Here is a 23,646-nt window from a genome sequence, read left to right on the forward strand (position 1 = left end):
ATCGAATGGTGCACAGGACAAACACTCAACCAACTGAGCCATGCTGTGGCCAGCGCTGTATATTTTTTTTTAATTTTATTAAATTCTGTTTCTGCCTATTCATCTGTAAAATAGGTAAAATGAAATAAGCTGATGTATGTGCATACTACATAGTAAGCAATCAAATGATGGTTAGTAGAATTTTTTTTTGTTACTATAATTTAAAAAAAAAGATTGTCTCTTATTCTTGGATTTATTATTTCTCTATTTTTGTATACTGTTTCAGGAATTTCTTTTCTCATCTTTATTAAATCCTTTCTGTATACCTTAAATCTAAAAACTTGTATATAGTCATGACAAAAATATACATTGCAAAAATTCAAACATTACAGAAAATAAAAGTCCCTTTATTTGAATTCTTAAGAGATCAGTGAGAACAGGTTGGTCTGTATGCTCATGTGGGTGTGTGCTTTTTACTATACATTTACATACATATGTGTATAAATTTATAAAAAGTGGGCTCATACTATACTATATTGTTTTCAAACTTGCATTTTTCCACTTTATGTCTTAGATCTCTTTCCAAGTCAGTATTCATAGTTATTCTTTTTAAAAATCTTTATTTGAGATATGATATACATATAGAATCATGCACATCTTGAAGTTTGCAGCTCAGGAAATCATCACAATGGAAACATATAATGTAACCAACAGTTCAATTAAGAAATATAATATTACAAGTACCTCAGAAGCCTCTCATTGTGATCCCTACCCCATTCTTTTTAAAAATTTAACAACTTTATTGAGATATAACTCACATTTTATACAATTCACTCGTATAAAGTATGCAGTTCAATGACTTTAAGTATTTTGGTATATTCACAGTTGTGCAACCATCACAACTGTCTAATTCCAGAATCTTTTCATCACCCGAAAAGAAACCCTGTACCCATTGGAAGTCACTCATTTTCTCCCATCTCAGCTCTAGGCAACAATGATTTAATTTCTGTCACTACAGCTTTACCTATCCTGGACCGTTTATATAAGTAGAATCGTATAATATACAGTCTTTTATGACTGGCTTCTTTTACTTAGCGCAATGTTACCAGGTTCATCTATATTATAACACATATTAGTATTCATTCATTTTTATGGTCAAATAATATTTATTGTATGGATATATCACATTTTATTTATCCATCCATCAATTAATGGATGCACCCACTATTAGACTATTATGAATAATAATATGAGCATTTGTGTATTCGATTTTGCATGGACTTATGTTTACATTTCTCTTAGACACACACACACACACACACACACACACGTGACATTATTGAGGAATTGCTAAACTGTTTTCTAAGGTGGTTGTACTATTTTATTTTCCATTTCCACCAGCAATATAAGACACTCCTAATTTCTTCACATTCTCATTAATAATTGTTGTTACCTATCTTTTTTATTATAGCCATTCTACTTGGGGTGCATTGATAGTTCATTGTGGTTTTGATGTGCATTTCCCTAAAGGCTAATGATATTGAACATCTTTTCTTGTATTATTGGTCCTTGTAGATTTTAAAGAGACTTAAAGTTTCTCTAATTGTTAGAAGCAGAACTAAATAGTATCTTTTGTGTCCTCATAATTTTTAGGCATACATTTGAGTACATCTATATTTATTCATTAATTTTTTTCTTTGTAAATATAATCTGGAGTTTTATTTACTTATGTTATTATTAATTTTTTGTTGTTGTTAATCCTCACTCAAGGATACTTTTTCCATTGATTCTTAGAGAAAGTGGAAGGAAGGGAGGGAGGGAGGGGAGGAGGGAGAGAGGGAGGGAGGGAGGGAGAAACATTGATGTGTGAGACACACAGCGATCAGTTGCCTCTCATACATGCCCCAATGGCATGTATGAGAGGGGAGAAGGATCAAACCTGCAACCCAGGTACATGCCCTTGACCAGGAATCAAACCCAAGACCCTGCGGTCCTCAGGCCAACACTACAAGCATTGAGCCACACTGGTCAGGGCTATTTATGTTATTTTCATAGATTACATATTTTGTTTTGAGGATGATTTTTTTTAATGTCATGCAGTTATGTAGCCAGATTTATAAGAGTTATGTAGATTGCCGGGACCGGTTTGGCTCGGTGGATAGAGCGTCGGCCTGCGGACTGAAGGGTCCCGGGTTCGGTTCCGGTCGGGGGCATGTGCCTTGGTTGCGGGCACATCCCCAGTGTGGGGTGTGCAGGAGGCGGCTGATCGATGTTTCTCTCTCATCGATGTTTCTAGCTCTCTGTCTCTCTTCCTTCCTCTCTGTAGAGAATCAATAAAATATATTAAAAAAAAAAAGAGTTATGTAGATTTATTTGTATTTCTAATTGTTTTGCTGTTGTCTTCCGTTTTCAGTTATACTAGTACAATAAATGTAAATCAATTTATTGGGTGAGCATTGCGCTTTCCAGGACATGTTTTACAGATTCTGTATAGGAGTATTACTGGTCCAAAGTCTGTATGTCTGAGGCTTTGAAAGGCCAAAACTCAGAACATCAGGGTATGATTGAGAAGGCACTAAACCAGAAGATAGGAGCCCTAGTAGTTCCTCATATCCATCTTAAGAAAGTTCAGAATTCAGGCTTCTTTTATGTCAAGGGTAGGGAAAATGGGAGGAGCTGCTTTTGTAAAAACTCTAGCCCAGCGGTTATCAACCTGTGGGTCGCGACCCCTTTGGGGGTCAAACGACCCTTTCACAGGGGTTGCCTAAGACCATCGGAAAACACATATATAATTACATATTATCTTTGTGATTAATCACTATGCTTTAATTATGTTCAATTTGTAACAATGAAAATACATCCTGCATATCAGATATTTACATGACGATTCCTAACAGTAGCAAAATTACAGATATGAAGTAGCAATGAAAATAATTTTATGGCCCAGCTGGGTGTAGCTCAGCAGTTGAGCGTCGACCCAGGAACCTAGGGGTCACCAGTTCAATTCCCGGTCAGGGCATATGCCCACGTTGCGGGCTCGATCCCCAGTGGGGGGCGTGCAGGAGGCAGCCGATCAGTGATTCTCTCTCATCATTGATGTTTCTATCTCTCTCTCCCTCTCCCTTCTTCTCTGAAATCAATAAAAATATATTTTAAAAAAATAATTTTATGGTTGGGGGTCACCACAACATGAGGAACTGTATTAAAGGGTCGCGGCATTAGGAAGGTTGAGAACCACTGCTCTAGCCCAAGCAGAATTCCTCTAATATTAGCATATCTAAAGCAGAAGCTATTTTTAGCCTGAAGGCCAGAGGGAAAAAACAGGCTTGAAATAGATGGAATCAGAGAGACTGAGCATTTCACTATTACAGGAGTGTAAGAGTAGATGATCTATGTGACTGATAAACCTGACTCAAACATTTCAAAGGTATGATTAAGGTTTGCATTTTATTGACATAATCCAGAGCTTTGTTTGCTTTTAACTCATCAGGAATTTCGAGGTAGTATTTTCTGTCAGTTACCTTTCCAGAGAGACTAGCCTGAGGTAGGGAGTCTGCAGGGAAAAATGATGTAGTCTGTTTCTTGGTGATCAGAGAGATGAATAGGAATACCAGATGGTCAGACTGAAGAGCATGGTTCCATCACTTGGGAGAAGCACTTAATTCCAGAACAATTTACCTACTTGCTTTTGTTCAAATATAATAGGTACAGATCTTCACATGTATCACTGTTCCCTCCACAACTCCTTCTCTGAGTTATTATAATAATTTTTGTTCAGTGTACTTTGCTTTACCCAAAAGTCAAACAGTTTATATTGAAAACAGCAGAAATACTCCTTGAGGAGTCTATAGGGGATGACTGACGAGATGATATTATTGGGAGTTTTCCAAGGCCTAGGGGTGATTAATCCAATTTCATGGGCTCAGAAACAGGGCTTTTTTTGTATAACTATGGGGGATCAGACTTTCACTATCTAAAAAACAGAAGACTTGTATCCAAAATGAAAGTACCAGCTTAATAATTTATAATGTGAAATGGCCTTTTTAATGACTTACATGCCTCAAATAAATATGAGTGTCTACTGTGTAACAGGCTTACTGGGTATACAGTAGTAACAAAACAGATAAAACCTCTGTTCTTATGAAGCTTACATTCTGGTGATGTGAGATAGGCAGTAATTAATATATAATCTATACATATAAAAAGGTAATATGCAAATTAGGCCAGGGTGCTGTAATGGTCACGACCAGCTCAGGAGGAGGGACCTGGCGCGGGCTCAGAGCCTGAGAGAACAACAGACAGGGCGGCCCGTGCCCGGCTTCGGAGCTGGAGAGAACAACCAGCAGTGGGGCCAGCCCCAGCCCTGCGGTCATGGCGCTGGGCTGCTGGGGCCGGAGCAGAGACACAAACTCGCAGGGGGGCCAGGTTCAGTTCTGATCAAGGGCATGTACCTAGGTTGCATGATCCTTTCACAGAGGTCGCCTAAGACCAGCAGAAAACATATATAATTACATATTGTTTTTGTGATTAATCACTATGCTTTAATTATGTTCAATTTGTAACAATGAAAATACATCCTGCATATCAGATATTTACATGACGATTCATAACAGTAGCAAAATTACAGTTATGAAGTAGCAACGAAAATAATTTTATGGTTGGGGGTCACCACAACATGAGGAACTGAATTAAAGGGTCGAGGCATTAGGAAGGTTGAGAACCACTGATTTAAAACCATTGGTCAGCCCTAGCTGGTTTGGCTCAGTGGATAGAGCATCGGCCTGAGGACTGAAGGGCACATGCCTGGGTTGCAGCCCGATCCCCAGTAGGGGGTGTGCAGGAGGCAGCCGATCTCTCATCGTTGATGTTTCTATCTCTCCCTCTCCCTTCCTCTCTGAAATCAATAAAAATATATTTAAAATAAATAAAGCCATTGGTCAAAGAAGACCTCTTTGCTGTGGTGATAATTGAGCTGAGACTTGAAGGATTATGCAAGTGCAGAAGCCTGGGCAGAAGTGTGCTTACTGTATTCAGGGAACTGGAGGGAATCTGGAGTAGCTAGAGAGTATAGTGGTAGGAAGTAGGATGGTGAACTTCTAGGCCATTATAAACACTTTCTTTTTTACTTTTGAGATGAGATCACTGAGTAGAGGAGTCATGATAACCATTCCCACAGCAGGATCACTGTGGCTGTAGGGGGATAAGGATTGAAATAAGAAAAGTGGTTTACGAAGTTGTTCTGGTAGAGGAGGAGATGAGGTGAGGAGAAACAGGTCAAAAGCCAAGATAGAAACAGGCTGCTTAGTGTACAGTCAGCCCCCCATCAGTTCTCATCAACTTGAATCTTTTGACTTCCTGAGACTGCTCTTGCCAAGATCATCAATGACAGTGAATTACCAAACCAAGGGATACTCAGACCACATCTCACTGCTGTGTCTTGCCAGAATTCTCTTTCTTGAATCCCTATCTCTTGGCTTTTGTAATCTCATAATCGTGGTTTTCCTCTCACTTTAATGTGTATTTTTTGTTTATTAGCCCCATACCCCAAATCACTACAGGTTTGAGTTGCTCAGGGCTTGGTCCTGTACCCTGTCTCTTTTGTGATCATTTGTTCCCAAGGATTTTAAATATCATTTATATGCTGAGAATTCCCAATTTCATATTTTACAGGGAGCTCATATTTACATGTCAAAAATGAAAATGTTTATCCAGCCAAAACTGGGGATAACTGTGTCCCGTTCACTCTCTCCCCCTAATTTTTCCCAGCAGATAATGACATCCCATTGCTTAATCCAGTTTCTGGGAGTCATTTTTTTTTTTTTTTGCACCTGTGTTTTTCTCCCATACCCTTCTCCCCCACATCCTTCACCAAGTCCTTTTCAACTCAGCTCCAAAATGTGTCTTGTATTCTTCCATTCTATTTTATTCCATTGGAGCCATCTCATCTATCCCCCTAAACTACTACTCTGTCCTTTCAACTGGTCCTCACACTTCTCTGGCTTCCCTCCAGTTTTCTCTGCACAGCAGTGAGAGCTTTTAAAAGAATGAGTCATATGGCTGCTTAAAACTATTAATTGGCTTTCTGTTGCACTTGAACTTACCTGGTTTTTCCTTTCCCTCTCTTGAGCTGTTTTCACTGCATAGGCTACTCAATGCCCGTTGAGTGCTCACTCAGCTCCTTCTTATCCATTAGCTCTCAACTTTTCTCTGAGGCTACCCTGGCTAAAGGAAGTTCAATCTCTGCTCTCCCATTGCTCTCTCACCCTGTTTTTTCCTTTGTAGTACTTACCACGAGTCACAATTACTCATTCATGGATTTACATATGTGGCCCAGACTCTTGTCCCTCTAGGTTTAGAAAGACAGATGAGTCTATTCTTTGCCAGAAAAATGTGGTCTTGGTTGTAACTGATCACAAAGAAAGTGCGTTCAGATGAGGCTGCAAATGACTTTTCACTTTGTCTTGGGTGTGTTCCCAGAAGCTCATTCTCTTTCTCTTCTTCTTTTTATCCCTTTCTATTCTGATATCCTTCCGTTTGCCCCAAACTGGGAAGATCTTTGACAGCTTATGTTCAAGCTGAAGTTGACTTGTTCCTGGTTCCATTCAGTAAGATAGTTTTTAATCATCATATTCTTCAAAACTGAACATTATGTACAGGACACACCAAGACCTCTCTCTTACTTGGCCATCTTGCCTCATATAACGTTGATGTTATCTAATGTTGATGTTATCCACGTACCTCCTTCCAACAAAGGGATTGGCATTGGTAAGAACAGAGGAAATGAAAGGGCCTGGGGTCTTCCTGTCAAATTGTCTTCGTGACTGTAAGCAGCATTAGGCAATAATGTGTTTCCTGTGTTCATCATCATGATTTACCTGGCGCTTATATAGTGCCTGGTACTTAGTAGCTCCCAGTACATAGGCATGGAATGGAATTTGAGCACAAATAGTAGCTCATCTGACAATTTCATCTAAGCAAGGGGTGGGGAATCTTTTTTTCTGCTAAGGGCCATTTGGATATTTATAACATCATTTGCAGGCCATACAAAATTATCAACTTAAAAATTAGCCTGCTATATTTGGTCAAACATTTAATTAACTCACCCCTAATCCTTGGCAGGGCCAGACCAAATGATTTCATGGGCCTTATGTGGCCCGTGGGCCAGACATTCCCCACCCGAGATCTAAGTGATGGCAGGGGGTGAGCTTGATGGAAAATCTCTTCCTCTCAGCAGTAAATGCTTCTAGTATCCAGACTATTTGTTTGTATTCTCTCCTCTCCCCCCCCCCCCCCCCCCCCCTCAACTGTCTCTTTTCTGGGTAGAGCTAGACATGAATAAAGTTTGGGCTCAGAAACTTTCTCATTGCTGATTGCCATCTATAGGTGGCTCTTTGCTTCTTTTTTTTTTTTTTAATTTATTGATTTTTTACAGAGAGGAAGGGAGAGGGATAGAGTTAGAAACATTGATGAAAGAGAAACATCGATCAGCTGCCTCCTGCACACCTCCCACTGGGGATGTGCCCGCAACCAAGGTACATGCCCTTGACCAGAATCGAACCTGGGACCTTTCAGTCTGCAGGCCGATGCTCTATCCACTGAGCCAAACCGGTCAGGGTGGCTCTTTGCTTCTTTATATGTGCTCATGTAACTGATTAAGCCCAGTAAGTTTCCTGGGCCTAGGAAAAGCCTGTTTCCTACCACTGTGTTTTGATTTACCAGTACTTCACTCTCTGGATCAACCCAGTTCTGGGGTGGGGAGTGGGGTGGTATGCTGCAGGCACTTGCACACACACATACTCTATTGTCACTCCATTTATTCCAATATGTATGTGTATATAATAGCTTCACTAAACCAATTTAGATGAAAGTTCTTTTTATACCTGCCTCTGAATTTCTTATTTAGTTGCTAAATTTGGATTAGATTAGTTTCTTCCTCTTATGGTCACTTACTCCTAGGGAAGTAAACCATCAGTTTTGCAAATTGAAAACAATTTTTAATACCCTACTACCTTTTTTGTTTGCTAGACATTGGGTTGCAAAGAAAGTGTGTGGATAATTAACTCTGTGTTTATATCAAACAATTATGCTGTGCCTATAAATGGGAGAATTGGAATTCCAGTATATTTATTGGCCATCACTGCTTTTAATCTTCAATAACATCTTATAGTCAGTTGATCATGATTTTAAGAAACCACAAGAAAAAATATTATTATTATTATTATTTTTTTAAATAGCTAAGCTGTCATTTTTATTATTTTTTTTACAGGGAGGAAGGGAGAGGGATTAGAGAGTTAGAAACATCAGTGAGAGAGAAACATCAATCAGCTGCCTCCTGCACACTCCCCACTGGGGATGTGCCCGCAACCAAGGCACATGCCCTTGACTGGAATCGAACCCGGGACCCTTGAGTCCTCAGGCTGACGCTCTATCCACTGAGCCAAACCGGTTAGGGCGAAAAAAAAATTATTTTAAATTACATTTGTGATCTCTAATTGGAAGCACTGATTTTGGCCCTGAGTATAGTTTTTAGTAGATATTAATACTCTGCCTTTTAATATCTAAAAAATAAAATAAATGGCTTTTTAAAAAATTGTGTTAAGTTCAAAATTTTACCCTAAAGTGTTGGATATCAATAGCCTAAAAATACATAGGTGTAAAAAGAGCATTTGTGCTGATGTTACCAATCACTGTGAAGAATCTTGTGTTTACAGATTTCCTGAGTAAATATTCCTTCCTCCATTTTTCCTTTTGGAAAACCGTTAAAATTCATTCTTAGCATTGCACATGGTAGTAGAAGATGAATATGAACGTAAAAATTTCCAAAATCCACAAACCTCTAAAGTGAACAGTATTTAGTGGTAGTAGAAGGAAAGGAGGATTTCTGTGTAAGCAACACACAGTATTTTTAGTTAATGTGTTATGTGGTCTGTATATGATGGAGTATGTGTACACACACAACGCACACTCTCTCTCTCTCTCATGCATCCGGTGTGTGAAATATAAAGGAATTCTTCCTTTTTTGGAAAACGCTAAAAAAAGCTCTGTGATCAAAGCTTATAAAACTTTGTGAACAAAGCTTATAAAGCCATGATAATGGATTTATCCTCAAAGTACCAAAATGAGGGCAATTCCCCATCACTGATGTTTGACAGAGAGGTTTTCTTTTGGACAAGTAAAAAGAGTTAATAACTTAACACAGGTTAATAAATTTAACCCTAAGAGATGGTAGTACTAATTGAGATAAAGTAATTTCAGGGATGGTTTTTGCTAGTTTATGGATCCTGGAAGGCCCTCCAACGGTCTGAGGGACAGTGAACTGGCCCCCTGTTTAAAAAGTTTGAGGACCCCTGCTTTAGAATCAGGAAAAGCCCAAGACCTAAGAACCACCTGCAACTGTGGGCCATCTTCACATATGCATCTTCATTCTGTGCTTGGGATGGGTGCTCCCAACAGACCATGTGTGGCCTCTTGCATCAGCTTAAAATAATAGCCTCTTGCTCAGCTTGCCCTGTCGTAACTGATAAATTGAGTGAGGTTTCCATTCTTTTGTAGCCATAATGAAAAAGGGTGGCTGTCTCTCTTTTGTTCAAAGTGTTAGAATTAAGAGTTGGAGTTCACTCAAAATACTGCTATTATTGTGACTCCTCTCTACCCCACCCCTCTTTAGTAGCCCATCACCACTTGTATAGAGCATCTCCAGACTTTGTTTCTTGGTTCTTTCTTTCAAGAAAGCGGCGGGGGGGGGGGTGGGGGGGGTGAGGGGGGGGGTGGCGGGAGAGGGAGAAATGTCATCCAGGTGGAGTTTTTTCCTACTGATGCTAGAAAAATTAAAAATTAGTGTCCTAAGTTTTCTGTGATCTGGTCAAATGGCAATTTATGAAAGGAAAAAAAAGATTAAGGAAAACAAGTGCAGTTGTAAACTGATTTGCTCCTTAGCTTCCTTGTATTGGAGATAGTTGAGAGTTGAGTCCTTTGTATAATTGTACTTATTATTAAAGAAACAAAATCTTTTTTTTCTTTATTTTATAAAATATATTTTTATTGATTTCAGAGAGAAGGGAAGAAGGAGAGGGAGAGGGAGAGATAGAAACATTCATGATAAGAGAGAATCATTCATTGGCTGCCTCCTGCACACACCCTACTGGGAATCAAGCCCACAACCTGGAATTGAAGCAGTGACTTGGTGCATGGGATGATGCTCAACCACTGAGACATACCACCTGGCAGAAACAAAAGCTTAATTGAGATAAAGTACAATACTGCATTGCAGTTACTCTATGAATTTATTTCTGCATACATATGAGGGTTGAATACTGATAAATTTGATTTTCCGTATTTGTAATGAATGAGGTTTACTTGGATACAACACAGAGTTTTTGTTAACTAGTATAAATATGTAATCTTGGAACTCTGCTATCTAGTTATAGGATTTAAAATTAATGTATAATTGATACTTTTATTATGCATAAAGTGTTTTCTCACATTTTAAAAATACCTTGAGAAATACAGTATTTGTGCAGTACTGATGTGGCCAATGTTTTCTGGGGTTTAAAAATATGAAATCTATACACAGTGTTTATAACATTGTAGGCGAAATTTTAATACTTGTTCTGGAAAAGTTCAAACATATACAAATGTAGAAAAACTAGACTAATGAACTCCCATGTACCCATCACCCAGGTTCAACAATTACCAAATTATGACAGTTTCATTTCATCTACATTTTCACTTATTTTCCCCATAACTACCTTGGATTTTTTAAAATTGATTTTAGCCCTAACCGGTTTGGCTCAGTGGATAAGAGTGTCGGCCAGCGGACTGAAAGGTCCCAGGTTCGATTCCGGTCAAGGGCATGAACCTTTGTTGCAGGCACATCCCCAGTGGGAGGTGTGCAGGAGGCAGCTGATCGATATTTCTCTCCCATCGATGTTTCTAACTCTCTATCCCTCTCCCTTCCTCTCTGTAAAAAAATCAATAAAATATATTTTAAAAATAAAAATAAGAAATAAATAAAAATTGATTTTAGAGAGTGAGAGGAAGGGAGAGGGATAGAGAGATAGAAACATCGGTGAGAGAGAAACATCATTGATTGACTGCCTCACACCCCCTACTAGGGATTGAGCCCGCAACCTGGGCATGTGCCCCAACTGGGAATCGAACTGCGATTTCCTGGTTCCTGGGTTGATGCCACATCTGCCGGGCATACCTTGGATTATTTTTGAAACAATTCCCCCCATACCTACCTTGGATTATTTTTAAAAACAATTCCTATTTTTGGGCAGCCATGACACTGTCTTGCCACCTGGTGGCAGCATGTCATAGTTTGAAAGTTATTAAGTCCTTTGAGACTGTAATTAAAAATAAAGGAATGGATCTGATCACAGAGGGAAGGCAGGGGCGGGTGGGTGAGTGGGAAGAAATCAACCAAAGAACTTGTATGCATATATGCATAACCCAGGGACACAAACTATAGGGTGATGAAGGCCTGGGGAGGGAGTGGAACAGGCTAGAAGAGGCCAATGGGGGGAAAAGGTGAACATATGTAATACTTTGAACAGTAAAGGTTTTTAAAAAAATAAAGGAATGGAAATGGGGAGTTATTGCTTAATAGTTACAGGGTCTCTGTTTGGGGTAATGATAAAGTTTTAGAATATAGATAGTAGTAATGGTTGTACAACATTGTGAATATAATTGATGTCACTGAATTATACACTTAAAAATGATAAAATGGTAAATTTTATGTGCTGTATATTTTACCACAATAAACAAATACCAAAAAAAAGACAACCTCATAACAGTATATGATAGCATATAAATACATGAGGAGATTCAGTAGTATGGTTCTTATAAAAAGAACTATTTATTTTCATACTATCTTTTTGGGGGAGAGAAAGACCTAGATCAGCCTTTAAGTCAGTGAGCTTCCAAAATTACTTTGAACAGCAAAACTATATATATATATAAAGAGGTAATATGCAAATTGTCCGTTACAGTGTCACAGTAACAACCGAGGCTGTGCACGCATGGAGCACCGCTAGGTCCCTGCCACCCCCCCCCCCCCCCCATCACGGGCAGCGGCAGTGGCTCCCTCCTACCTCCCCAAGCTGCACAGCTTCCTCCCGCCTCCTGCGGAAGTGACACGGCTCCCTTCCACATCCCACAGAAGCGGCGCAGCTCCCTCCCACGGAATCAGCGTAGGTCCCTCCCGGCTCCCACAGGTGCAGGCGGCTCCCTTCCAGCTCCTGTGGAAGTGGTGCGGCTCCCTTCTGGCTCATGCGGGCGCAGGCAGCTCAGCTCTCTCCTGCCTCCCGCAGAAGTGGCGTGGCTTCTGTGGAAGCTGCATGGTTCCTTCCCGCCAGCTCCCGCTGGTGCACTGCGGCATCCGCTGGCTCCTGCTGAATTGATATGGGTCCCTCGTGGCTCCCGCGGAAGCGGCGCGGCTCGCTCCTGGCTCCCACAGGCGCCAGTGGCTCATTCCCACCTCCTGCGGAAGCGGCACAGCTCCTGTGGAAGCAGCGCAGCTCCCTCCCATCAGCTCCCGCGGAAATGGTGGGCAGCCTACTGCACACGATATTGCGTGCTGGGCCACTAGTCCTATATAATAAAAGGGTAATATGCAAGTAGACTGAACGGCAGAACAACCGAACAACCAATCAAAGTGTAATATGCTAATGATATGCTAAGGCTGCTCAACTGCTCACTATGACATGCACTGACCACCAGGGGGCAGATGCTCCGACCCGTAGGTTAGCTTGCTTCTGGGTTCCATCCAATCGATACTGAGGGAGATGGGCCAGACACGCCCTGGAGCTCTCCCACAGTCCCTCTCCAGCCAGATTGTGCACCAGTAGGGTCCCTCAGCCGGGCCTGCACCCTCTCGCAATCCGGGACCCCTCGGGGATGTTGGAGAGCCGGTTTCAGCCCAATCCCACAGGCCACTCCTCTTGGGAGGGCGACAGACGCAGGGCTCATGGCTGGTGAGCACTGCTGTGGCAGCACGAGCCTCTCCTGATCGGGACTTACTGGGCACAAGTCCGAGGCAGGCACAGTGGGGCCAGGATGAGCGGGAGCGGCAGCTAGGTGCTGCCAGTGGCGTTGGACTACGGGTTTCAGCCCAATCCCTGCAAGCCACCCAGAGGGACCCCACCTGTGCACGAATGTGTGCACCGGGCCTCTATTGGTAAATAAAATATTAAATTGGAACTCCTTGTAAGGGTGTAGAAAGCTTCTTCCATCTAGTTTAGTAAACTCCACTGCTTCCACCCAATTGTAGGGCCCCTACATGTTTTAAACTATGGCAAATCTTGGAACAGTTCCTTTAGACACCAAAAAGCCATTATTCATCAGTTATAGAAAAGATCCAGGTATCAGTGGATGTTACATAACTGGTTTATCGTTCAGATCTTTTTCAATCTGAGATAATCATATACTCAGAACTTCTTTGAGGGGGAGCGGAGATGTAGGCACTTTCTAGGGAACATTGCAAATTATAAGAAAACGTGTAGTGTTCTAGATGCTCTGAGTTCAGAGCTGGAAGTGATCTTATATTATTTAGTCTTTCATTTTAAAGATACGGAAACTGAGTTCCAGAGAGATTGGTTTGAACACTGCCACACAGCTAGTCAGTCAGTGGTAGGGCTGTGCATGTTGTACTTTACTATGGCTACTTAATAGCACAGATGTGTCAAAAAAGAAAATGGCTCTCTGCATATGTCTAGGGACAGGAATAAAATTCATTTTGCTTTTTTCTCTCTCTCTTGTTCTTTTACTTGATGATTGTGAGGTACAGTTATTAAAGACCAGAAAACTCAATCAACTAGAATATCCAATTCTTCTGAGAAGTCTGCTTTGAAAGGTTTTGTTGTATTTGGTCATTTCAATTTGCATTTGCACTTGCATAATACTTTGATATGGTTTATTACAATGAACACAAATCTAGTAGTTGGCAGGGAGATGGTTTGGGGGTCGTAGATCACTGACTTTGGCCTTAGGACCTATTCTGCCCATGCTCTGCCATTACGTTTCTGTATGTCCCAGGGCAAGTCACTTCCTCTCAGTGGACCTCAGTTGTATGCTCAATGTAACCTGGTAGAGATAGACTTGATGAGTTTAAGGGATCCTGCCAGCACTGCCAACCAGAGCTGTTGAGCTTATGTAGGCTTCAGTATTGCAATGAAGAATCACCCTTTTCCATGTATTTAAGTAAAAAGAATTCACCATGTAAGTCGTGGCTTCTGCTTTGAAGTAGCTCTTGGTCTAGAAGCAGCAAAGCATTGTGTGATGTGGTGTGCTATGCAGAGGGCTCTCTCAGCACGGAGGAAGAGTGTCTAAATCATGCTGTTTAGTCACAGTGATGAGACTGTGGAGTCAAAATTTCTAGCCAGATTCAATCACAAGAACTTAGTCTAATTTGATGTGTATTTACACTTAATAAACAGTCAGTTTTTATATTTCATTTTTATTTTAATACAAAGAAACAATTGTTTCCAGACCATTTCCTTATCTCAAATTCAGGACTGACTATTGTATTTTGCAGTGTAATTGTCTCTGGGAACATGACAAATAGCGTCTCTGCTTTACATCACTACTTTGCCCCCTGGACCAAAATCAGTCACTGATACTCTCTGCAGTTGCTCTGTTTCAATCGTGATCTCTTTATGTTCCCTAGTTTTAAACTTTGGGCTCTATTCCCTGACTTTAGTCCTCACTTCTATTCTCTTCCCTCAATTCCACACATTTTTCTGACTCTTCCCAGGATATTCTCTCTTTGTCCTTACAGTACTGCTGATCTAGTTTCTTTTTTTGGTCCCAGCATCTTCTGCTTCCTCAAGTATAACCATTTTTTAATGTATATCGGGGACTCCTTTAGTACACAGATGAAGTTTATAGACCCCTTTGGAGGAGAACACTTTTAATTAATTGCATAAAATAAAATACATGAGATTACGAAGGAAACCAATTATATTGGAATGTAGTTATCAAACTATTAAAAGCTAATTTGTGATAAAATATATTTGCATCTTTATTAATGCATTAAATAAAACATTTTAACAGTGGGTTCAATAGTTATTGTAAATTCATAGTAGTGATAAGTATAAATGATATTTCATTATGCCTACAGCAACTATATTATATGAAAATATACAGACAGTCCTCGGGTTACGTTGGACTCAACGTACATCGTTTCGTGGTTACGTCGCCATCTCCCATTTATTTTTTTAAAAAAGTTCCAACTTTTCGACGTATGTACATATGTGCTTTATGTTTTTTATTATTTATTTACCACAAGTAAAGGTCATGAATTGTTATCTTTCTTTAAAATTTTTTTTTACTGTTTCACTTCATTACTGCTGTGTATGTGCTCCATGTGAGCGATGTAGGTGCTTATGTAGGTGGGTTCGACTTCCGGCAAAAATAGCGTTATGTTGCACCATAGGAATGGATCTCCGACGTAACCCGAGGACCTACTGTATACTTTTTTATTAGTGACAAAGCCACAGTCACTGTCAATACTAATGTGGTTTGTTGCTATATTCATAACAGTGAATTTTTACATTTTAGTTTCAAGTTAATGAAAAGAAAGATACAGTTTTATTCCTATGTAAATCTTGGGTCCCAGGTTAAGAACGTGAGAACTGTAATACTGGTATGAACAAACCATTGAGCGGGTCATCAAGTGGAAGTGCAGTCCTTGTCTGCATGGAAGCATACTGCCACTTTTGTCCTCTGGCACCTGCCAGTCAGCATTCATCATGGGAGAGGATTCAGACATGAACTTTATGCCTTGAATAGAGTGCCAAATTAGGTTTTGAGCAGGAATAATAACTTTATAAAATGCATTTTTTTAAAAAAAGCTGAATACCTGTAAACACTGTCATTTAATGTAATATGTTTGGCTGCTGTCAAGTTTCAGAAATTGGCCCCTTTGTTCTAGTATAGAAAGTTTCTTCTTTTGTGGCTGGGTACTTCATTCTCTGATTAGCTTATCCAAAGCTGCCTAAAATCTGTGTTTCATTCTTCAGAAGTTCAGTTTGAGCTCTCTGTCTATACCCTTTGTCTTATGGGGCAGGGACTGCTGGAGAGAGAGGCTGGTGCTTGTGTGCATTCATTCACTTCTAGGATGCTTCTGCGTTGTTTCTAGCAAAGGGCCTTTCCCTTAGTGGCAAAAGATTGATATTCAGGGCAAAAGGTCAAAGAGAGACCTTGCTCATTTTTACATTGGGTTGAATTTTTTCTACTGTTGAGGCTTTAAAAAATTTTTTTTAATAGTTTTCTTATTGATTTGAGAGAGAGAGAGAGAGAGAGAGATTTTGAAACATGGATCTGGATCAAACCTGCAACCCAGGCATATGCCCTGACCAGGAATTGAACTACTACTGGTGTACAGGATGATGCTCCAACCAACTGAGCCACACTGGTCAGGGTTTACTGTTGAGTATTAAGAGTTCTTTAAAGACTTTCGGATACCAGTCTTTCCTTTATGAGATACGCATTTTGCAAATATTTTCAGTTGGTCTGTAGCTTTGTCTTTTCGTCCTCTTAACAGTGTCTTTCACAGAGCAGAAGTTTTAAATTTTAATGGAGTCCATTTTATCATTTTTTTTTTCTTTTATGGATTATGCTTTTTATGTTGCATTTAAAAACTCATTGTCACCTTCGCCAGTTGGGCTCAGTGGATAGAGCATTGGCCTGAGGACTAAGGGCACATGCCTGGGTTGTGGGCTTGATCCCCCCCAGTGGGGGACTTGCAGGAGGCAGCCAATCAGTGATTCTCTCTCATCATTGATGTTTCTATCTCTCTATTTCCCTTCCTCTCTGAAATCAATAAAAAATATATATTAAATAAATAAATAAAAACTCACTATCAAGCCCAAGGTCATTTAGATTTCTTCTGTGGTATCTTCCAAAAGTTTTGCAGTTTTGTGTTTTACATTTAGGCCTGTGATCAGTAGATTTTTATTGATTTCAGAGAGAAGAAGGGAGAGAGAAAAACATCAATGATGAGAGAGAATCATTGATTCACTGCCTCCTGCACTGGAGAATCATTGATTCACTGCCTCCTGCACTGGGGGTCGAGCCAGCAACTGGATATGTGCTCTGACCAGGAATCAAACTGTGACCTCCTGGTTCATAGGTTGACACTCAATCACTGGGCCACAGGTCTATGATCTATTTTGAATTAATTCTTGTGAAAGGTGTAAGGTCAGTGTCTAGGTTCTTTTGTTGTTGCTTTTTAAAAAAATGTGGATGTCTTTTCATTTATTTTTAATAGTCTCAGAAGTTTCTAAATTGCTAAATAATGTAATTATCATTTTTACAGCTTTCATGGAGTCTTAAGTTTTTGGCGATGGTCCCAAGTAATTCTCCCCCACAGTCATTAGGTGGTATTATGTAAACTGTTTCCAACACTATTTCATCTTTCTTAAACTGTGTCCACTAGAAGTACACGTAACATAATATGTTAAATCCAAGGATTTTGTGTAAGAATAAAATAATGTCTGTTTTGATACCTCTTGGTAGGTATCTAATGCATACTTACAATCATCAATTCTTAGGGTTCTTTTTACCAGTATAACTTCAGTATTACATAATACTAGATTAATAGGAGACTGAAAGTATAATTTTTACTATCTCCTTGAAACACATCGACCATATTTTTGACATAATAGTTTATGCTGTGATTTGATTTGTCCTTCTGGTATCCCAAAATATTTCAATATTTGAGTACATTATTACATAACCTTTTTTCTAAATCATGTTTTGGAATATGTTATATGATGTTAACTGATTCCAGTACCGGAGGGAACTCTTATCCATATTGTATGTTTTTGGCAACTGTACCTCCTCCCCACCCCATCCTTCCCAGAATTGTTATCCAGTGGCAACACTTATTAATAAGGTTATTTCTGAAAAATAGAAATTGATAATAAATGTTAAATGTTTTTTCCAGCTTCTTTTGATGTGAACAAACTTTTAAAAATTGTGTGGTTTTTTTCCCCTAATACTTTGTTGATAAATTTTCTTTTATTGAGGTTAAGGGATCAGGCTTTTCTTAGGTAAATATGAGTAGATTATGGTGACACTTTATTACATATGCTGTCATTTTTGCTAGATAGATACTTTATGCTACAATTTTATATAGTATTCTTATTCCTTTGTTTGAGATGAATTTGTTTTCTTATTTTAATCCTTTTAATATTTTATAATCAATGTCATGCAAAGTGAGTTGGGAGACAACACCTTATACTGGGTAGGTTAGGAACAGTCACTGTCACTGGGATTATAGTATCTGTACACTTGAAGAAATTAACTGGTAAGCCTATGTATAGTAAGGAGTTTTTATCCTTTGAAGTTTAAAAAATAATTTTCTCATATTTTCTGCTATTGCCAATTTAATTATTTTCTTATTTTCTTTTTTATGAATACATGAGTAATATATAATAGAAATCAACCTTTAAGCAAGTCTAAAATAGTAATTTCAATAAGTATGAAATAAACATTTTCAGTATTAGGAAATGTGTCAAAGTTTAGTTGGCAGTATTCTTTCTCAATGGCATATGGAATAATTGGACATCTGAATTGATGGCATCATATATTTTATAAAATATGGTATTTGTCACTGTAATGTCCATAGGCATGGCAGTGGGGTGTCCTAAGGTTCATCTAAATAATTACACATTAGAAACTGTAACTTGTCAGTAAGACAGTAGATCTTTGACCTACCATTTTTCTATATGCTATGAGGTAGGAGCCAAAACTTTTTTCAAATGACTAATCAGTTCCAATCATTTCTCAAATAATCATTTGTTTTCCTATTGGTTAGAAATGTAACTGTTATCATAGAGCAGTTATTATTAAGAGATGGTTCTTCAAATGAAATGGTTGGGCATATAAATAATATATATTTTTAAAGTAGTAAAATCTATTTAAAATCATTTGATTGTGTATTGTATTATTTATATGCTGAGAATTTTTAGGGTCAGTTTTTTTCTTTTTCTAAGTATGTATAGTCTGAAAGGAGTATACTTTTTTTCCTAAAAAGAAGTTTGCCTTAGGTGGACTTACTTTGAAAGCTAACCCCTCAGTATAGTAGAAAGTGGTGAATTAGGAGTTTGAATAACAGGGTTTTAGTCTTAGACCTGCCACTTCACTGACTGCTACTTTGTGCAATCAGCCTCTCCAAGTTTTGTTGTGCTGAGTTAAACTACACTAATAATCCTTATCCTAGTGTTGTTGAGGATTAGATGGGATAATGGATTTAAAAGCACTTTTACTTGGGAAAGCAATTTAAATGTTAGAAATTATCCATGTTAACTTTTCCTCCCTTTCTCTTGTAGGTAGTGTTGGTGCTTCTTTTCAGTGCCAGTCCATCCATCACGACCACATTTGTCATGATGACAGTGACAAGGTGAGGTCCATGTTGATGTTTATCATGGTGAAACTGCATGCTGCCCTTATATGCTGGATCCACATGATTAACGCTGGACATAGGCCGGTGGAGTTTTGAAATGCAGAGGGCCTTGCTGGTTTGTGTGTCTGATAATTAAACTGCTCCAGAAAACTTGAGGATAAAACTGTCAGCTGGATTCTTGGCAAGCCCTCCATATCCTTACCCATCTCTCTCTCCCTGTCACCATGCTTCCTCTTTTCTTGCACAGCCTGAATGGATTATTTTAATACATGAACAAGTGCTCCAGAGCTGATAACTTTCTCAGCAATTTGTGTCTGTTTCCAATTTGAAATATCTTAGACATTCCAATTAGGTTCATTTTTGTAGTTGATTGTGTTAGATTATAATTTCTTCTCATACTTACTTTGTTTGTGGGTATTTTTGTTTTGTTTTGTTTTGTTTTTTTCTGTTTCCCAAGCCCAACTTAAATGTTGAGGATTGAGAATGGAACCTATCTGATTCATGCAAAAACAAACAAAAATACCTGGTGGTTTTGTTTCATTTTGGTGTTTTGCTTCTGTTCTTTTTATCTCTAAGAAACTTGATCTTTTGGGGGCTTTCCAATACTCATCAGCACTCTTGATGGCCTAACTCTTGCAGTGGATGCTAATGTGGGCTTTGTGTTTGGAACATCTGGCTGCTGATGTTTGATGGGCCTAAACTCAGTCTTTTCCATCATCAGTTTCTAATGGCTTCTCTCCAGTTTCCTGTGTCTTGTATGCAGTGTGTATCACTCTCTATAGCTTCTCCAGGCATACCAATCCAGGTGATCTTCTTCTCTGCTGTTTTAATCAAGATCCTCCTCCCTCATCCTGTTGGAGCTCAAACACAAAGTTAGTTGATCACTGGGATTTTCCAAATAGCTTTCTTTGTTCTGTGTTGATCTCTCTGTCTTTGTGAGCTTTGCTCAGACATTTGATTCTGTTTACAAAGAGAGTGGCATGTTTTTAACATTCCAGAATCTCCTTTATTACTACAGTAATCCAGAGCCATGGGTTTAACTTTTATCTTCTTTTACAAGCAAGCCACTGAAAGAACCTTCTAGATCAGTGGTTCTCAACCTTCCTAATGCCGAGACCCTTTAATACAGTTCCTCATATTGTGGTGACCCCCAACCATAAAATTATTTTTGTTGCTACTTCATAACTGTAATTTTGCTACTGTTATGAATCGTAATGTAAATATCTGATATGCAGGATGTATTTTAATTGTTACAAATTGAACATAATTAAAGCATAGTGATTAATCACAAAAGCAATATGTAATTATATATGTGTTTTCCGATGGTCTTAGGCGACCCCTGTGAAAGGGTCGTTCGACCCCCAAAGGGGTCGCGACCCACAGGTTGAGAACCGCTGTTCTAGACTGTAGAGTTGGCTCCATAAACTTCCGTATACCACAATTTTAGAAATAAGCATTTGAAAATAAAAGTGATGATAGAGAGAAAAGGCAAAATCACTTTAGGTAGAGAGAGAGGAAGGAAGAAGGATGGAGAGATGGAATCATCACTGAGATTGATGCCTCCATCATGCCACCTGCTGTGGATCAGGCCCAGAATCTGGGCATGTGCCCTGATCTGGAATCGAACCAGTGACCTCTTGATTAATGGGCCAGTGTTCAATCATTGAGCTACACCAGCCAGGCTGATTTTGTGCTTTTAAAAATGGGATTTTTCCTGAAATACCTGGGGAAGGGGAAGAGAAGTTTAAGGGATTTTGTCACTTAATCAGTAGATCAAAGAACTTTCAGAGATGCTCTCCTCTCTTTCTTGCCTACCATGTGTGTACTTGGGAAATGGGGACAATGGATTAGGATCTCGTGACTATTTATAATTTTTTCAACTGATTCAGTCAGTAAATAATATGTATTGATTGGCACTTACGTAACGCATCATGATACTAAACAAAGATTCCTGTTTTTTTCATGACTGTACAGTCTTAACTGGGGGGAGGCAGACAATAAAACAAATGTAATAGATAAATTATATAGTATGTAACAATGAACACAGTGGATTAAAGAAAATGTAGAGCAGAATAAGTGGGATGAAGACTACCAGGAGTTGCCCTTGCTGATTTGGTTCAGTGGATAGAACGTCGGCCTGCCGACTCAAAGGTCCTGGGTTCGATTCTGGTCAAGGGCACATGCCTAGGTTGTGGCTCAATCCCCGGTAGGGGGCGTGCGGGAGGCAGCCAATCAATGATTCTCTCTCATCGTTGATGTTTCTATTTCTCTCTCCCTCTCCCTTCCTCTCTGAAATTAATAAAAATATATTAAAAAAAAAAAAAAAGACTACCAGGAGTTGGATGGTCAATTGCTTTGAATAGGATCTTAGGCATCATTCTGGGTAGTAGAGTGGTAGGTAGCATGTTAAAAAGGCTTATGACATTTCTTTGTATAACAAATGGGTATTGGATTTGCAAAAACAAAAATGAATCTGCTGCCTGATATATATATGGCTTGGATGTGTGCGTTTTCTCTCTCTCCTCTTATCTTCCTTTGTACCCCTATCTCCTCCCTTCTCCCTTCTTCCCTCTCTTGTTCCCTCCCTCTCTCCCTCTCAGAATTAAAGGGTTTATAGAGCACAGTTAGTCCAACTCTGTGGGAGAAATGACTTCTTCAGGAGTCACCCAACAGTGGGGCTAGACCAGATCTTCTATCCCAATACAAGTCAGGTAAAATAATTCCTTAGCTATTCTGAACACATTGTCAAAACACATATTGATGCTTTGCTTATTGTCCTCACTTAACTTTCAGGCATGGCTCATTTCTCAGATTTGGGAATAAAAGTGATTTTTCTTAAAAGTTGACTCAATTTTAACTAATCCATGTGTGATTGGGGGTGGAACCAGGAGTCAGGCAAGGAGAAAAATGGCCAGTCCATTTTTTGGGTCTTTCTTCTACAGCCTTGGAAGTGGTGGCAAGTCCCCAAATTTTATGGCTTGGCCTGTTTTCCAACTTAAGTTTCTCTGCTGATGTACATTGGCTTGTAGCCTATTGTGCTGGTATCAATTGACCATTTAAGTTTAATAATAAAAGACTGGTTAATGATTACAGTGCATTGAAATACCATCACAAGGAAAGGAGAATGTTTTGTGGACGTGTGTGTGTGTGTGTGTGTGTGTGTGTGTGTGTTTTAAAGTTATTAGTTTTTAAAATCAGTGCTTTTTAATAGAAACGACTTGACCAAAAATCAGCTACAGAATTCTGAGGCCCATTAAAACAAAGTTTAATGAGAAACCTGCATGTTCTTTTGGTCAACACTGTAACTTTCTATTTATACTACTTAGGTAAAAGACCTAAGAGTTGCCCATAATCTATTTCTGGTGTTATATTTGCTGATACTTTAGATTTGGATAATTCTGTTAATGTTTTTTCTGAATGGGAACTTCTGTTTCTTTTTCATTTTGTCTTAAGGGGAGGAATCATCTGTTTACATATTAAAAACAATGGAAGGAGGTCTGTCGGTATAACACTAAATAGATTAGGACAGATAAGCAAAGAGTAACTTTGTGTGTAAGCTAGTTTATAAAGGCCAAATTCTGTTATATTAGAGTCTATGTGCTACATATAAAATATTGTAGTTACATCAATATTGAATAAATTTGTTGGTATGTCAAATTTTTGTTTACAAATACTGACGTAGTTTAAAAACCTAAAGTGAGACTTAAATAGTATTGAGCATTGTCTTGCTACAGTTAATTGTATCTGGATTCTAGGAAAAATAAATGATACTGGGAGTTGAAAAAAACAACACATTGATACTAATTAGCAGTCACTCCCCAGCTCCTGACAATCTCTGATCTTTCTGTCACTATAGATTTGCCTGTTCTGCACATTCTATGTAATAATCTATATAATAAAGGGTAATATGCAAATCGACTGAACAGCGGAACGACCAGTCACTATGACGCACACTGACCACCAGGGGGCAGACATTCAACTCAGGAGCTGCCCCCGGGTGGTCAGTACGCTCCCATAAGGGGAGTGCTGCTCAGCCAGAAGCTGGCTGACAGCTGGCGAGCATAGTGGCGGTGGTGGGAGCCTCTCCTGCCTCCATGGCAGTCAGACATCCCCTGAGGGCTCCCGGACTGCAAAAGGGCACAGGCCGTGCTGAGGGACCTCTCCCTCCCCTCCAGTGCACGAATGTCATGCACCGGGCCTCTAGTTTCATGTAAATGGAATCACACAATATGTGGTTGTTTATGTCTGGCTTCTCT

At 39.3% G+C, this 23,646-nt stretch overlaps 1 protein-coding gene across 3 annotated transcripts in view; it reads left to right on the forward strand.

The window, feature by feature from the left end:
• RNF38 (ring finger protein 38) overlaps positions 1 to 23,646 on the forward strand; it is a 115,154-nt gene that overhangs the window by 17,388 nt on the left and 74,120 nt on the right. For all 3 annotated transcript variants that reach the window (XM_070431191.1, XM_070431193.1, XM_070431194.1), the window contains exon 2: positions 19,317 to 19,387. The gene's annotated coding sequence lies outside the window, so the exon portion shown is untranslated. The remainder of the gene's footprint in view (positions 1 to 19,316; positions 19,388 to 23,646) is intronic.

This window comes from Myotis yumanensis, unplaced genomic scaffold (genome assembly GCF_028538775.1).
Source record: "Myotis yumanensis isolate MYYU_CA2020_CCGP unplaced genomic scaffold, mMyoYum1.0.hap1 SCAF_12, whole genome shotgun sequence".
NCBI lineage: Eukaryota > Metazoa > Chordata > Mammalia > Chiroptera > Vespertilionidae > Myotis > Myotis yumanensis.